Source organism: Herpailurus yagouaroundi, unplaced genomic scaffold (genome assembly GCF_014898765.1).
Source record: "Herpailurus yagouaroundi ecotype Mexico unplaced genomic scaffold, PumYag 67793, whole genome shotgun sequence".
In the NCBI taxonomy this organism is placed as follows: domain Eukaryota; kingdom Metazoa; phylum Chordata; class Mammalia; order Carnivora; family Felidae; genus Herpailurus; species Herpailurus yagouaroundi.
In genome coordinates, this window is record NW_024420586.1 from 2,376,157 (window position 1) to 2,393,418 (window position 17,262).

Below are 17,262 nucleotides of genomic sequence, written 5' to 3' on the forward strand. Positions count from 1 at the left end.
ACTCCCTATCAACCTTCAGTTTATTCTCAGTTTTTAAGAGTCTCTTAAAGTTTGCATCCCTCCCTAACTTTTTTTTTCCCCTTCCCCTCCCCCATGGTCTTCTGTTAAGTTTCTCAGGATCCACATAAGAGTGAAAACATATGGTATCTATCTTTCTCTGTATGACTCATTTCACTTAGCATCACACTCTCCAGTTCCATCCACGTTGCTACAAAAGGCCAGATTTCGGGGCGCCTGGGTGGCGCAGTCGGTTAAGCGTCCGACTTCAGCCAGGTCATGATCTCGCGGTCCGGAGTTCGAGCCCCGCGTCGGGCTCTGGGCTGATGGCTCAGAGCCTGGAGCCTGTTTCCGATTCTGTGTCTCCCTCTCTCTCTGCCCCTCCCCCGTTCATGCTCTGTCTCTCTCTGTCCCAAAAATAAATAAACGTTGAAAAAAAAAAAAAAAAAGGCCAGATTTCATTCTTTCTCATTACCAAGTAGTATTCCGTTGTGTATATAAACCACAACTCCTTTCTCCATTCATCAGTTAATGGACATTTAGGCTCTTTCCGTAATTTGGCCATTGGTGAAAGTGAGTACTTTCCTCTCTTTACGGATTGGCAGAACCTAACTGAAGTCCTACTTCTTCTAAGAGGAATTCCCGACTCCTGTAGTCATCATTAACTTTTCATTGTTCTAAACTTCTATTTCACTAAGTCTGTATCTGACAATTTATCACTTAATTATACTTTGTTTGTATTCTTTCTTTGATGACTTTGAAGTGTCCATCATGGTACTCCAATGATACAGTAAGCTTTGTAAAGGCAGGAGTCATCTTTTAAATCTCAAGTCTGGGCATATAGTTCATTCTCAAGGTCTAGTTAAGATTTATTGATTGGAAGATGGAAAGCAGCTCTTGAGGGGGTTAGTCATGGAGGGAGAGGAACTCTAAGCAATGTTCACACCTTCAAAGGCTAGTTTAGTCCTAACCCAGGCTTTAAACAACCAGCTAGACTGGGCTTTCAGAATCTTCCATATGAGTATAACATAAGAACAAAAAGATCCACATTACAGATCATATTCAGAGTTCAAATTAAAGATTGGGTCCATCACACTGAAAGAAAGGATGATTTATTGTAGGAGAGAACAATGTCAACCTCAAGATAAATGTCAACCTCAAGAGCTACCCTCCCCAGGATTATAAATTTAATCAATTATCTATGCATAATATAAACCCTTCAAGATGCTTTTTAAATTAAAAATAACTTTTTTTTCTTATTACTGTAAAGGGTTATTTTCTACTCCCCCCCCCCCCCATCCCCACCCCTATTCCTGGAGTCTGGTGCCTCCTATTAAAGCTTGATTAGCAGAAGAGGACACTTAGTAGGGAAAAAGAAAGCAACTCTTTGTAGCATTATAGTCCCTGAGAGCACAAGAACGTTGGCAGTGAGGAAGGTATGATTTTTTTTACAGCTTATCCTCTCTAAGGGAGGACCATGATAAGGGTTTTTTTCTTTTCTTCCCTCTTCTACTGATTCAAGCCCCAGGAAATCCTCAGTCTTTTTCTACCCTGCTAGCCTGTCTCATCCAGGAGGAACTGGATGACTGACACTTGCTAAGGAGAGGAAGAGGTCCAAAAGGCTGGGTTTTCCCTAAGGACTGGGAAAATACAACTCCCCTACTTTCTTGTCCTTTCTTGTGCAAGGGCCAGAGTGAACATTTTGGTCTGTGTTGCTCTGTGTCTATATTCTTTTCTCCTGTGACAGCAGAACATCCCCCATGGTACGCTAGGTTCTTCTGGAAAGGGAAGGCAAAGCAAAGCAAAGCAAAAGACCCCCATCGTGAGCAGCTTCTTTCCCACCTGCCTATAAGGGACAGAGGCTGATCACGTTTTTCTTTTTTTTCTTTTTTTTTTTTAATTTTTTTTCAACGTTTATTTTATTTTTGGGACAGAGAGAGACAAAGCATGAACGGGCAAGGGGCAGAGAGAGAGGGAGACACAGAATCGGAAACAGGCTCCAGGCTCTGAGCCATCAGCCCAGAGCCCGACGCGGGGCTCGAACTCACGGACCGAGAGATCGTGACCTGGCTGAAGTCGGACGCTTAACCGACTGCGCCACCCAGGCGCCCCTGATCACGTTTTTCTACCCTCCTTTCCGTCCCATAGTCAGCCAGAACCTGCCACATTGCAGGAAAGCATCTGGCTATGATCTCTTTGGAAGTCCAGAGAACTCATAAGGGAGAAAAGAGTCTCACTAACAGAACCAGAAAAACCTATCCAGAGACTTAAATGTTCGATCTTATTTACTGCTGTGGCTCCTATACCTGGCACAGTGCCGGATACACTGTAATTTAATTATACAATAATATGGATTAGCAGTATGATAGCCACCCATGTATTGACTACTTATCTCGGTGCCTAACATACAGAAAATACATAATAAATATCTGTTCAACTATGAGGGAATACTAGCATGGACAGTATTATTTACTGGGCACTTATCGCTCAGCTTTCTTATTTAATCCTCACAAGAACTGTAGGAGATCAGTTTTCCCATTTGATAGATAAAGACATTAGGATTGAGAGATATTAAATATCTTTCCCCCAAAATTAAAATGGCTAGCAAATGATGACTAACAAACATTTCCCAAATAGCAGTGAGTGGTATCTTTCTCCACCAGAGGGCGTGGTCTTGTACTCCAGACTTGCCCAGAAAAACATGATATGGGGAGATCTGGGGAAGTAGTCTCATGATTCCTGCCATGTTATAACACCAATCACTGCTAGAATCAGGCAATTCTGCAGAGTCAGGGGAATTGACTGGGAAATGAGAACAAACTGGGAAATGAGAAATCATCTAGAAACCTAGATCACGGGGCCTCAAATCATAATCCTCAAGTTCCCCTCTCATGTGCATATTCAGCATTTATACAGGCCTTCAGCCAATATTTCTCCCTTTCTGGTTAGTTTCCCCATGTGGAAAAAAGGTATTCTACAGTTATTTTTACTTTGGTAAATTATAAAGTAATGACATATGGTTCTAGCTTAATTTGCTAGGTTATCATCAAATGGCCCACCAACATATGGCAAACAAAATGTCCTGAAATTTGTCATTTCAGAATCCTGTCTCTGAATGTTAATTTTCCTAAACTAGGACTCTTTTCTATCTCAAGCCAGAAATAAGGAAACTCTATTTCTACTTCTTTCCACTGTGTTTGGCAAAAATAGATTCAGAACCTATTACTATTTCACTGGATCTGAGTATGTCTCATTTATTGGCTAGATCCTTGCATACATATCATCCTTATCCACCCCCTGGTCCTGTCCACCACGACAGCAGTAAGTGATGAAGGGACAGAAGCAAGCATGAAATTCAAAACCTGAATAATAAACATATAAGCTGGTACTGGCCACAGGGCCCTTATTTTCTGCAACTAGGGTGTACCATGCCCAGTGGCCTGTTCTCAGTATGACATTAACATAAAGATACATTAAGGTCAAAGTCAAGATTAGGAGAAAGGACATATCAGGCAAATATTTACAAAAATAAAGTTGCATTTGCTGTATTTATTTCATAAAAGTGGACTTTAATTTTTTTAATGTTTATCTATTTTTGAGAGAGAGAGACAGCAAATGGAGGAGGGGCAGAGAGCAGAGGAGACAGAGAATCCCAAGCAGGCTCTAGGCTCCAAGCTGTCAGCACACAACCCAACGCAGGGCTCAAACCCACAAACTGTGAGGTCACGACCCGAGCCTAAGTCAGATGCTTAACCAACTGAGCCACCCAGGAGCCCTGGACTTTAAATTTTTAAAACCACTAAATATAAAGAGCCACAAACATGAAAATAGGGAAAATTCGCCATGATAATATTAAAATTTGGAACTTGCTTATACACAGTAGTATAATCTTAGTTCAAAATGGATGGATAAATGAAACACTTCCATATAACCAAAGATACTATATTTTTTAACCAAAGACACTATCAACAAAGAAAAATATCCTAGCCACAGATGTGGTACATGTCTGGAGCAAAAATAACAAAAAGGAGGGGTGAGAAGTTAGAATAATAAATTATATAAAAGGGTTACTAAAAATGAATAAGAAAAAGGTAAAGACGCCAATAAAAAATGGACAAGGTCATGAATTGGCAATTCAAGTAGAAGAAAGAATATATGGCCAAAAAACATCTGAAAAGATCAACATCAAATGAATTAAATTCAAACCATAATAAGATACCATTTCATACCTATCAGGTAAGCAAAAACCAAAGAGTCTGAAAATATTAACTGTTGGTGAGGACAGAGAACGGCAGGCAAGAATTCTCATTCACAGATTAGTAGAAGGTATGAATTGGCATAATCACTCTGAGGAGCAATCTGGCTGTATTCCATAAAGTTGAACATGCATAAACCCTTTGACACAGCATTCCAGTCCTAGGTAAATACTCTATCATTGCTCTTGTACTCAAGGATATATACAGGAATGTGCATAAGAGCATTGTATGAAAGGGCAGGAAAAAAAGCAACAATCTAAATGACCATCAACAGGAAACTTTTTTAAAGCTTAAATCCTGGCAGGAGGAACTTTAACCCCATTAGTTCTTAATACATCACACAAATTACAGTGTTTCAAAGTCAGCACTCCTTTTTTTCAGAGATATTTAGAACCTTACAACTTAATATTTCCTTCTGGTATCCCTTTCACACAAATGAATAAATTTAAACATCTTTCTCCAAATGGGAGAAAGATGCACTATTGAGGTATTAACTAGAGAAGGCTGTGTGGCTTTATGCCTCCCACAGTGGCTCACAGGGTTGAAATGCCTTGTTGAATTTACCATGGTTCAAGTACTAGCCCTCAGATAAGCAGGTCAAAAACACAATTTGTCATCTCACTAAAGGTGAAATATATGTCCCTAATAAGAGTCACATCAACCAAGCGACTGATCGATGAAATAAAAATACGAATTTCTTAATTCATAATGAAATGTGGGACAGTTCGAGGGCCATAATAAATCCAATTATAATCAGAAAATTGACTGATGAACGTGGAATCTGTTGCATTCAGCTAAGATACCTTCACTGGAATGTAAGCATCATGGGGGCAGACATCTTTGTCTGGTTTTTCTACTGCTATAATTCCAGAGATAAAAACAATACCTGACACGATACAAATCTGTTAAATAAATGAATAAGGAGAGACTGATATATCCATCCCCACAATACTCAAAGATCCATCTCAAGATTCAGCTGCTGGAATTCTTTCATTGGGGTATTCTTGTTCTAGTACAGTGCCAAGCTGAGTAGTGTCAATTTTGGCCTCTGAGATTCTTCTTTTTCTATACTTCCAGGACCAATCCCAGCAGACACCTTTAGTTACCTACCCTACAGCCATTCCCTTCTAATTGCTTGCTAACAGAATCCCAATATCATTCTGGGACTGCAATGTGCCCAACCTCAAAGAATCACAACTCATCTTGGCCAAACATAGCACCTCTGTTTTAACAGGTAAATACAGATGTTTTAGGCTTTTCCTTTGGTAGTTTCTTACCTGACAGAGGAACGACACTAGTCCTATATTTCCATTTGTCCTAGGTGTTCTTTGTTCCTTTTTCCCTCTTTTCCTCTCTTCCCTTGGATTATTTTTTATGAATCCATTTTATCTCCTCTACTGAAAAACGAGCTACACCCTTTTCATTTTTTAGTCGTTGCTCTGAGCTTTACAATATGCATTTTATTTTTATTTTTTTTTTAATTTTTTTTTCAACATTTATTTATTTTTGGGAAGAGACAGAGCATGAATGGGGGAGGGGCAGAGAGAGAGGGAGACACAGAATCGGAAACAGGCTCCAGGCTCTGAGCCATCAGCCCAGAGCCTGACGTGGGGCTCGAACTCACGGACCGTGAGATTGTGACCTGGCTGAAGTCGGACGCTTAACCGACTGCGCCACCCAGGCGCCCCTACAATATGCATTTTAAACTTACCACAGTCTACCTTTGAATGTTACAGCATTTAACATACAACATAAGAATCTTTTAATGACATATTTGCATCCTATCTCTGCTGTTGTGTTCATAAATTCTATATCGATAATTATTATAAATCCCCTAATATACTGTTATTATTCTCACTTTAAGCAGTTAATTCTCTTTTAAAGATATTAAAAATAAGAAAAATATCTTTTATATTACCCAAATATTTACCATATTTACTCTTCATTCCTTTGTGTAAACTCCTGTGTCCATCTCGTATCCTTTTCCTTCAGCCTGAAGAACTTCCCTTAGCATTCCTTGTAGTGCAAACTCACTAGCGATGCATTCTCTTGGCTTTGGCTTAACTGAAATGTCTTTATTTTGCCTTCATCTTTGAAGAACATTTTCACTGGATATAAAATTGGAAGTTGACAGTGTTTTTCTTTTAATGCTTTAAAGATGTTGTTCTGTGGCACCTGGGTGGCTCAGTCAGTTAAGCATCCAACTCTTGCTTTCAGCACAGGTCATGATCTCACAGTTCATGAGTTTGAGTTCCGTGTCGGGCTCCGCACTGACAGTACAGAGCCTGCTTGGGATTCTCCCTCTCTTGCTCTCTGCTCCTCCCATGCAATCTTTTTCTCAAAATAAATAAATAAACTTTAAAAAAATAAAGATGTTCCTAATATCTTCTGGTTTGCATTGTTTTTGATGACAAACCAGTGATTAGTCTCATCTTTAAGATTTTGTCTTTATCCCTGCTCTTCAGAAATTTGATTGTGTAGTGCCTTGGTGTGGTTTGTGTTTATGCACCTTGGGGTTCACTGGGATTCTTGGACGTGTTGAAGAGAATTTTCAATGAATTGGATTAATCTGGAAGTGGAACAAGAGAATGATAGAACCGTACATTGTGTTTCATGGTTACATGTTGCTGAAGTTAAAGGAAGAGTGCTTAACCAGTATTCACAGCTCTTTTACAGCTTTTTCTTTTTAACCATGGTTTCAGAGACTAGGTACCAAATAGAAAGTTTGGGAAATTGTTCTGTCTGCTGTCTTGCCCAGATTCTAAGCACCGTAACTGCATAATTTCCCTCTATCTGGCATAACTATAAAATACCTGTAAAAAGGAGAAAGGAAAAAAGTTGTGTGAATGAATATGTTCTGTATAATGGTCTTTTCCACATTTTCTCCTATTTTCACCAAGCTGCTTCTTTTTTAAAAAATCTCCAGGTGGGGTTTATAGTGAAATATTAATCAGGTCATGGATGAGGTCCACTTTTAAAGTGAGGCGGAGTTGTAAATAATTTATCTTAGGTGATGTGTTCTGGACTGGACCTTGTCTACATGATGTCTGGCCAAGCAGATAAAACGCTCTGGGCAGAGTACAATAGGGATTACAATACTGACTACCCAACCTCTGTGATGACTCCTGATTCTGTGATCACCGGGAAGGCCTCATTGGTTGGCAAATGTTAACTGAATCACATCACAGTGACTATTCATGAGGAAGGTCAAAGCTTCATGACAAAGGTCAATGAATAAGAGAATGATCCTGTGTAAGGGCAGGATAAAAATAGGTTTAGAGATAAATCCTTCCCTCTTCTTATTGGACTATTCACAATTATTCTTCCTAATCTAAAAATTGTTATACTCCTTGTATTACCAGCCAGACAGAAAGGAATAAACATTTAGAGGGTACCAGCTATATTCTAAGCACTCTATAAAGGGTTTCACAACAGCATTTATTTTTTTTTAATTTTTTTTTAACGTTTATTTATTTTTGAGACAGAGAGAGACAGAGCATGAACGGGGGAGGGGCAGAGAGAGAGGGAGACACAGAATCGGAAGCAGGCTCCAGGCTCTGAGCCATCAGCCCAGAACCCGAAGGGGGGCTCGAACTCATGGACCACGAGATTGTGACCTGAGCTGAAGTCGGACGCTTAACCGACTGAGTCACCCAGGCGCCCCTCACAACAGCATTTAATATTTACAATAGTGAGAGGACAAAACAATCTAACTCCATTTTACAGATAAGCACACTGAGATTCAAGAATCTTGTCCAAAATCACACAGCTGGTAACTGGCAGCACTGGGATTTGCACCTAGGTCTGCCTGGCCTCAAACTTCCTGCTTTTGCTGCCACACAGTACATTCAACCCCACCTCCCAAAAAGTACTTACTGAGCCAACTGCCCTTTGGCTTCATGTCAATAGGCTGGCATTCTCTATGTCACCTGCCTGGATAGGAAAACCCACTCCTCCTGTCAGATTAGGAGTGTGTGCTCTGTCTGTAAGGGAATAACATGAATGCAGGGCTATGGACCATTTTCTTTTTTTTTTTTTAACATGAAATTTATTGTCAAATTGGTTTCCATACAACACCCAGTGCTCATCCCAACAGGTACCCTCCTCAATGCCCATCACCCACCCACCCCCATTCCACCCCCCATCAACCCTCAGTTTGTTCTCAGTTTTTAAGAGTCTCTTATATTTTGGCTCCCTCCCTCTCTAACCTCTTTATTTTTTCTTCCCCTCCCCCATGACCATTTTCAAAGTACTGGGATAGCGCTGATCTCAGAAAGCATGGTGATACTGTGATGCCCCAGACTCACTGACAAGATGTTCAGAGGGGAATCCCCCATGAATGTGAAGTTCTGTGGCCTCTGGAATTCTCCCGTGAAGAAGTCTGGATGGGGGCAGCTGCCTGCAGCCTCTTAAGTGGCATGGATCTCCTAGCAAGTTGATTGTGTGCTTGTCTCAGTTGTAGGTGTTTGTGATTCACACAGCAGAGTCCTACTTATCAGTCCTTGGGATGGGCAGGGGTTGGGGGGGGGGGGAGGCGCACAAGGCAGAGACCAGAGACAGAAGGCTTAGGAAGAAGAAGAAACTGAGTAGACTGGAACAAGACCAAGCATTCTTTGCCATAATTAAAACAAAGCATGAGCTAGTGAAACTTAACTTGTGAGAAGTGGACCAAACGTATGGAATGTTTACAATTTTCTACCTGGACTCTAGCCTTAGGACAGTATTTAATATACTGTCTGTTTTTAAGTTTTCCATTTTTGCCAGAAGACCTCTGAGGTATAGTAAAAGATCTCTTGACTTAGAATCAGGAGACCTCACTTGTATTTTTGACTCTGCCACCTTCTAGCTGTGTGACCTTGGACAAGTACTTCACCCTCTATGGGCTTCAGTTTTCTTAGCTATTAGATGAGAAATTTGTACTAGTGAATCACTACCATTCTATGCTTCTATGATGACAGAAATCTCAACAATAGAGGTTGGGGGGCTTTGAAGAAAAAAAAAACTCTTAACCCTTACTATTCCAGATTATATTCATCCATGCTAGCTTTATTTAAATGGCTGATTTCAGGGGCATCTGGGTGGCTCAGTGAGTTAAGCGTCCAACTTCAGCTCAGCTCATGATTGCATGGCTCGTGAGTTTGAGCCCCATGTCGGGCTCTGTGCTGACAGCTCAGATCCTGGAGCCTGCTTCGAATTCTGTGTCTCCCTCTCTCTCTCTGCCCCTCCCCCACTTGCGCGCGTGCGCTCTCTCTCTCTCTCTCTCAAAAACAGATAAACATTTAAAAAAGGCTTTTTTTTAATAAAATAAAATAAAATAAATGGCTGATTTCATTCCCAGTTTTCCCTGACTGGGTGGCTCAGTCGATTAAGTGCCCAACTTCAGCTCACGTCATTATCTCGAGGTTCATGGGTTCCAGCCCCACATCAGGCTCTGTGCTGACAGCTCGGAGCCTGGAGCCTGCTTTGGATTCTGTGTCTCCCTCTCTCTCTGCCCCTCCCTTGCTTGTGCTCTCTCTGCCTCTCTCAAAATAAATAAACATTTTTAAAAGATGTTTTTCTTTTTTTTTTTTTTGAGTATAGCTAACACACAATGTTACATTAGTTTCAGGTGCACAACTTAATGATTTGAGAGGTTTATACATGGTGCTATTTTCACCACAACGTAGCTACCACCTGTCCCATTACATCGCTATTACAATATCATCCACTGTATCCTTATGCTGTGACTTACTCATTCCATAACTGGAAGCCCGTATCTTCTATTCCCCTTCACCCATTTTGCCCAACCTCCCACACCCTTTCTGGCAACCATCAGTTTGTTCTTTGTATTTATAGGTTCAATTCTGCTTTTTGTTTGTTTGTTTTTTTAGATTCCGCTTATGAGTGAAATCATATAGTATTTGTCTTTCTTAGTCTCACTTATTTCATGTAGCAAAATACCTTCTAGGTCCATGCATGTTATCTCAAATGGCATGATCTCATCCCCTATTTCAATTTTAATTTGAGTATAGTTAACATATAGTGTTATATTAGTTTCAGGTGTACAATATATATATATATTTTTTGTGTTCTCTATTTTCATTAGTCTTTTTTTTTAATTTATATCCAAATTAGTTAGCATATAGTGCAACAATGATTTCAGGAGTACATTTAAAAATGTTTAATAAAAAACAAAAAGACTAAATGAAATCAGAGGCACCTGGGTGGCTCAGTCGATTAAACGTCCAACTCTTGATTTCGGCTCAGGTCAGGATCTCACGGTTTGTGAGTTCGAGCCCCTGCGTCTGGCTCTGCATTGACAGCACGGAGCCTGCTTGGGATTCTCTCTCTCCCTGTCTCTCTGCTCCTCCCCTACTCATGCTCTCTCTCTCAAAATAAATAAACAAACAGTACAAAAAGAGACTAAAGGAAATCACATCTGTAAAATGCCAAGCCAGGCATGCCACTCATAATACGCACTAAGAAATGCTAGCTGCAGATCTCATTTCTTCGTCTCCTGTAGCACCCTTCTATAATTGATCTTTTAAGGAGACCTTAAGATGTATTACAGTTCTCCCAATCCTATGGTTCTGGGTCCCCCTTTGATCTTCTTGCACCCCTTCTCCTACCTCCATCATCTCTTCAAAAGGAATGATTCACCACCTTCTCCTCCACCTCCAGAATAAGTCCTAAGGTAAGAACCTTTGTTGTCCCCACCAGAACATGCCCAACATCCACTCACATCAGGGCTCTAATGTGGGTCTGTTCCTTGCTCCTCAGGTCACACAGAGGCTGCTTGGGTGGAGTTCATGCCCTTGCTTTTCCTTCTTTGAAGTATCCTCTATTTTCTGGATTCACAGTTAACATTTAATTGCCAGTTTGTGAATGGTACAAAGATTGGTAAGCTGGATTTTGAACTATAAAATCTATTACATGTACCCAGGGGCCACAGGGAAAAGAGGGGGTGTCTAAAACTTTGTGCACTAACAGGCAATTATTTCCTATGATCTTCTTATTGAGTAACCTCCATACCTAGATTCAAAGCGCTGAAACTTTGGGAGGCCTAAGGATGGCTGACTGTACTTTGCAAGTTTCCTAAGTATTTATGAGGAGTTAGAGCCTCAACCCCTCAGCTGAGTGGTGGGCAATCGTCTTCCCTTGGACAGGACTCCAGAAGGGGAGAGAGGGAGGGCTGCCTCAAGGAAGTAGGTCACACTGGACAAGCGACACACCGTGTATCTGCCCCATCAGTTCGGATTGTTCCTGTCACTTTTCTCTAGGAGGCTGGATCCCTTCCACCCATAACTAGAACCTGTAATGTTTAACTGTAAGCCCGTGGACAGCAGAGACCATGCCACATTTATTTCATAATCCCCAAGCACAATGCTTGGCAGGAAACAGACCTTAAAAAATGTTTGTTAAATGTTAAATAAAAAATAGGCTTTTACTGACCTTTGCGTGCAGACAGACCTTAAGGTCGCCCCCATGATCCTGCCTCCTGGTGTTTACGCCTTCGTGTGATCCTCTCCACGTGTATATTGCTAGGACCTGTGACTTGCTTTTAATCAAGAGAATGTGGTTAGGGCGATAAGATGTCACTCCCATGATTATGTTACATTATGTAAAACCCTCTCTTGCCAGGCAACAAAAGCAAAAATAGACAAATGGGACTACATCAAACTTAAAAATATCTGTATGTCAGAGGAAACAATAAGCAGAGTGAAAAGGCAAGCTAAGGAATGGGAGAAAATATCTGCAAATCATATCTTTGATAAAATGTTAATATCCAGAATACAGAAAGAACTCCTATAGCTCAACAATTAAAAACAAATAACCTGGGGCACCTGGGTGGCTCAGTTAGTTGAACGTCTGACTCTCGGTTTCAACTGGGGTCATGACCTCATGGTTCATGAGATCAAGCCCCGCGCCAGCAGTGCAGAGCCCGCTTGGGATTCTCTCGTGCTCTCTCTCTCCCTCTCAAAATAAATAAAATAAACATTTTTTAAATTAAAAATTGAAAAAAAAAATAACCTGGTTTAAAAGTGGCCAAAGAACTTAAATGCACATTCCTCCACTGAAAATATACAGATGGCCCACAAGTATATAAAAAGATGCCCAACATCACTAATCATCAGAGAACTGCAAATCAAAACCACAGAGAGCTATCAGCTTACACCTGTTAGGATGAGCACTATCCAAAACAAACAAACAAACAAACAAACAAACAAACAAACACAAAACCAAGAAGATAACAAGCGCTGGTGCAGATGTGGAGAAAAGAGAACCGTTGTGCACTGTTGGTGGGAATGTAAAATGGTACAGCCTCTATGGAAAACATGGACAGGTTCCTCAAAAACAAAAAATAGAGGGGCGCCTGGGTGGCTCAGTCGGTTAAGCGTCCGACTTCGGCTCAGGTCATGATCTCGCGGTCCGCGAGTTCGAGCCCCGTGTCGGGCTCTGTGCTGACAGCTCAGAGCCCGGAGCCTGTTTCAGATTCTGTGTCTCCCTCTCTCTCTGACCCTCCCCCACTCATGCTGTGTCTCTCTCTGTCTCAAAAATAAATAAACGTTAAAAATAAAAAATTAAAAAAAAAATAAAAATAGAAATACCATATAATCTAGCAATCCCATTTCTGGGTAAAGATCATAAAGAGTTGAAAACAGGGTCTTGAAAAGACATTTGCACACCTATGCTCAGTGTGCCATTTTTCAGAAGAGCCAAAAAGTGGAAGCAACCTAAGTGTCAAGAAATGTGGTACAAGATATGATTTCACTCATATGTGGAATTTAAGAAACAAAAGAAATGAGCAAAGGGGAAAAAGAGAGATAGAGGCAAACCAAGAAACAGACTCTTAACTATAGAGAACAAACTGATGGTTACCAGAGGAGAGGTGGGTGGGGGGATGGGTGAAATAGGTGATGGGGATTCAGGAGGGCACTTGTGATGAGCAGCACGTGATGTACGGAAGTGCTGAATCACTATATTGCATCCATGAAACTAATAGAACACTGTATATCAAGTGGAATTTAAATAAAAACTTAAAAAAATAAAATTTGTGAAACTTTGCATATAAAAAAAGAAATGTGGTATATACACACAATGGAATATCACTCAACTTTTTAAAAGAAGGAAGTTTTATCATTGGCTACAACATGGATAAACCTTGAGGACATTATGCTAAGTGAAATAAGCCAGTCACAAAAAGACAGTGTACGATTCACTTATATGAGGTATCTAAAGAGTAAACTTACAGAGTCAGAAAGCAGAATGGTAGTTACCAGGCGCTAGGAGAAGGGGGAAATGAGGTGTTCAATGGGTGTAGAGTTTCAGTTTTGCAAAAGGAAACATTTCTAGAGGTTTGTCATACAATATGCACATAGTTAACACTACTGTACTGTAAAAATGATTAAAAATAGTTAAGATGATAAAATTGATGTTATGTGGGGGTTTTTTCACAATTAAAAAACACTATCTTATAGCAGACTATTCTACAGACTCTCCTTTCTGGCTTGATGAAGTAAGCAGCCATACTGGATAAGCCCACGTGATAAGAAACTGCAGGCAGCTTCTAGAAACCACAGGTGGCCTCAACTGACAGCCAGTAAGAAGTCAAAGTCCCCAGTCAAGGAAATGAATTCTACCGGTGCCTACAACCTGAGCTCACAGGTGGATTCTTCTTTGGCCATACTCCCACATGAGAATGCAGCCTGCCTGACGCCTTAATCAAAGGAACCAGCTAAGCCACGCCTGGACTCCCAACTTACAGAAACTGCAATGATAAATGTATATAACATAAACCAGTATGTCTGTGGTCATTTGTTACGTGGCAATAGATAACTGATACAAAATGGGCGGTATAAAACAACTTGCTTCCAAATAACTGTCTTGCTATTGTGGAACCTTGAAATAAAAAGTGTTCATGGTGGACAGCAATGGCCCTTGGGCCAAAAGCACCAGTCTTAAGTCATAAACATTCAGAGAGTTGGAATGTGTCCAAGTCTTTGCCTAAAGGTCACTCAGCCTCTACATCTGGTTTCCAAGAGGCGATTTCTGCAGATTTAACACAATTGCCAATGCGCTGGCCTTCTCACAAAGACCACCAGACAAAAACCAAAACGAAAACAAAGATGACCAGACAGGGGGAAAAAAAGGAGTTATATCACATGTCTTAAAGTTCAACCCCAGGGATTTCAAGTATGATCATCCCTATTTCTGCATATTCCCACACAGTATCTACCTCTCCCAACCCCCCCTGTTTGGCCGAGGAGCTTCTTATCCCCACTTTTTTCTGAAGTGAATGGAATGGAGACTTTCTAACCATTCGGCCCCCTTTTTCCTTACAAGTGTGCAAAGTAGTAGTACCTGGGGTGGGGGTCGGGGTGGGGGTGTGAGGGGGTCAAAAGCAGGCAACAGAGATGATTGGGAGCATACAGGCCATTCCACCTGTGGCTATGCAGAGCCAGAAACTCAAATGGGGTCAGTCTTTCCCAGGCAGGTCAAAGTCATTGTCTCAGACCTCCACATCTTCTCAGATGTGCCAGAAGAAAGGGAAGGACTTTCTTGGCATCACTGAGAAAAGACACTGGTTGGCAGGGCTTGGATCACAATATTGACAAAGCAGATGGCATGCTCTGATTGGGAGCCTCCTCCCCCCTCACCAAGGAGAACCATCTTTTGGGGCTTAGGGGGGAAATAATTATTCAAAAGCAAAAAATGATTTTCTGAGAAACAAATAGATGTCCATTACAAGCACCGATCTTCCCTCTTTTTCAGTATATTTCAGACTGTACCACAAGGTTCTAGTTCCTGTCAGACCTGTGCTCCCTGTGCTGAGCAGTGAATTCCCCCTTTGCCTAAACTAGTTAGAATCAGGTACTTGCAGACAAGAGTCCTGATTAATACCTTACTTATTACTGACCAGCCTCTTAACTGCAGCCTAAAGCAACGTAATACTTTATATTTACAAAGAGAAGTCTTACACTTTTGATGGTCCACCCCTAAAGATGGAACAGCTTTCCAGGCCCTAAAGGATAATTTCACAAATTAAAAAAAAAGGATAAAAAAAAATAAAAGAAAACCTTGGCCCAAAACAAGGGATTTTCCTGGGGCTAGTTGTTTTTATTGATCATACCCAAAAAGTTTCGCCCACATGTAGCGAGAAAACCCCCTCTGGAGAAGACCCAAACTCTAGTCTATCCCAAGTATTATAACCTGTGGAATACAGATGTCAGATGTTATCAAACTTTAGATAATTTTAGCTAGAGCAAGCCCATCTGCGGAGTCATCTCAAATTATACTTTCATGTAATGAGGACCTGAATTTGGAGTGTTTGTCTGGCTTCAGATCAACAAAATGACATCTCTGCTTAGTTGGTAATTTCACTTCTAGGAATCTTCCTAAGGAAACAATCAGAAACCTGGGCTGAACCTGGATGGAAAGATGTTCATCAATGCATTATTTATGAGTGAAAAAAATCTAAATCTTCAACAAGAGAATGGTAAAATAAACTGCACAGAATGGAATTCTAAGAAGCCATCATATTTTTTTAAAAAAATAAATATACTTAATGAGATGGAAAAATATACTACAAATGTTAATAGTAATAAAGCTAACAGTCCAGGTGCTATGCTGAGCACTTTTTATGCATTACCTCATTTAATCCTCACAACAACTAACCATATTAAGGATATTCTTATTATTTACTCATTACAGACAAAAAAAAAATGGTAACTTAACCAGGTTAAGTAAATGACATGACCACACAGATGGGGAATCGAATTCCAAAGCTGTAGTAGCTAAGGAGACAATATACTACGCTGAAGGATAGGAATTATACATATAGGATACCAATTTGTTGTTATTACACACACACACACCCCCCACACACGCACAGTAATTTTTTTAATATTTTGAAAGGTACAGCAAAAAAGCACAGACCAGTCAGAACGGACACTACAACCAATCAGAATGGAAGCCAGATGTAAAGAACCAAAACCATCTAGTTTCAGTTAGCCTTTGCTGTATAACAAAGCACTCCGATATTTAGTGACTTAAAAAAAAACCATTTTATTGGCTCATGATTCTTCAGGTTAATAACATGGCCTGGGATCAGCTAGGCTGTTCTTCTGTTGGTCTCACCTAGGGTCACTGGTACGACCACAATCACCTGAGAGCTCAAGTGTGATTAGATGACCTAAGATGGCCTCACTTATGTATCTTGCAGTTGGTGCTGGCTACCAGCTGGACCCCTGTCTTCATGAGGTCTTTCCTCCTCAAGGAGGCTAGCTAGCTCAAGCTTCCTCATATAGCAGTAGCAGTGTCCCAGGAGAGCATGAGCAGAAGTTTTAGGACCTTTTGAGGTCTTGTTTACAAGTTGTATATCACCACTTCTACTGCATTCTATTGGTCAAGGCAAGTCACAAAGCCAGTCCAGATCCAAGGAGTGGGGAAACAGACTCTACCTCTTGACGGGAGGAGCTGAAATGAATTTGCGGCCATTTTAAATCTACTACACTGTATATACCAACTGAGTATCAGTCCTGCGTGTACATGTACATAGACAAAAAGACTGGAAGAAAACCAACCTACGAACAGGATTTTTATTAACTTTTTGTAACTCTGCCATTCTCCAATTTTCTTAATCAGTGTGTACTACTTCTATAAACAGAAGAAAACCATGACACTTTCCATAATAGTTCAATAGGGCAGGTTTGACAGCTTCATTCACTCTGGCATGGAAATCAACATAATTCCTTCATTCCTAGCTCTATCACTTCCTAGTTTTGGCAACTGTGTAACCCTCTGAGCCTCCAGTTTTCTCAGTTGTAAAGATGGATGCAGCTAACATTACCCATTTCACAACACACGTAAAGATCAAATGAGACAATGAATGTAAAACACCCACAACGCGCCTTGGTGGTTTCCCTTCCTCCTACTCTACCCATACTAAGACCTCCTTAGTTTTATAGGCATTCTCTTTCTCACAAAACTTAAATTCTGCTGTAGTAAACTACACACACACACACAACTC

General features: G+C 40.7%; 1 long non-coding RNA gene across 1 annotated transcript in view; it reads right to left on the minus strand.

The window, feature by feature from the left end:
- LOC121026109 (uncharacterized) overlaps positions 1–6,389 on the minus strand; it is a 13,121-nt gene extending 6,732 nt beyond the window's left edge. Inside the window, exon 1 of the long non-coding RNA XR_005788269.1 lies at positions 6,184–6,389. This is a non-coding gene — a long non-coding RNA (uncharacterized LOC121026109). The remainder of the gene's footprint in view (positions 1–6,183) is intronic.
- Between the last annotated feature and the right edge of the window lie 10,873 nt (positions 6,390–17,262).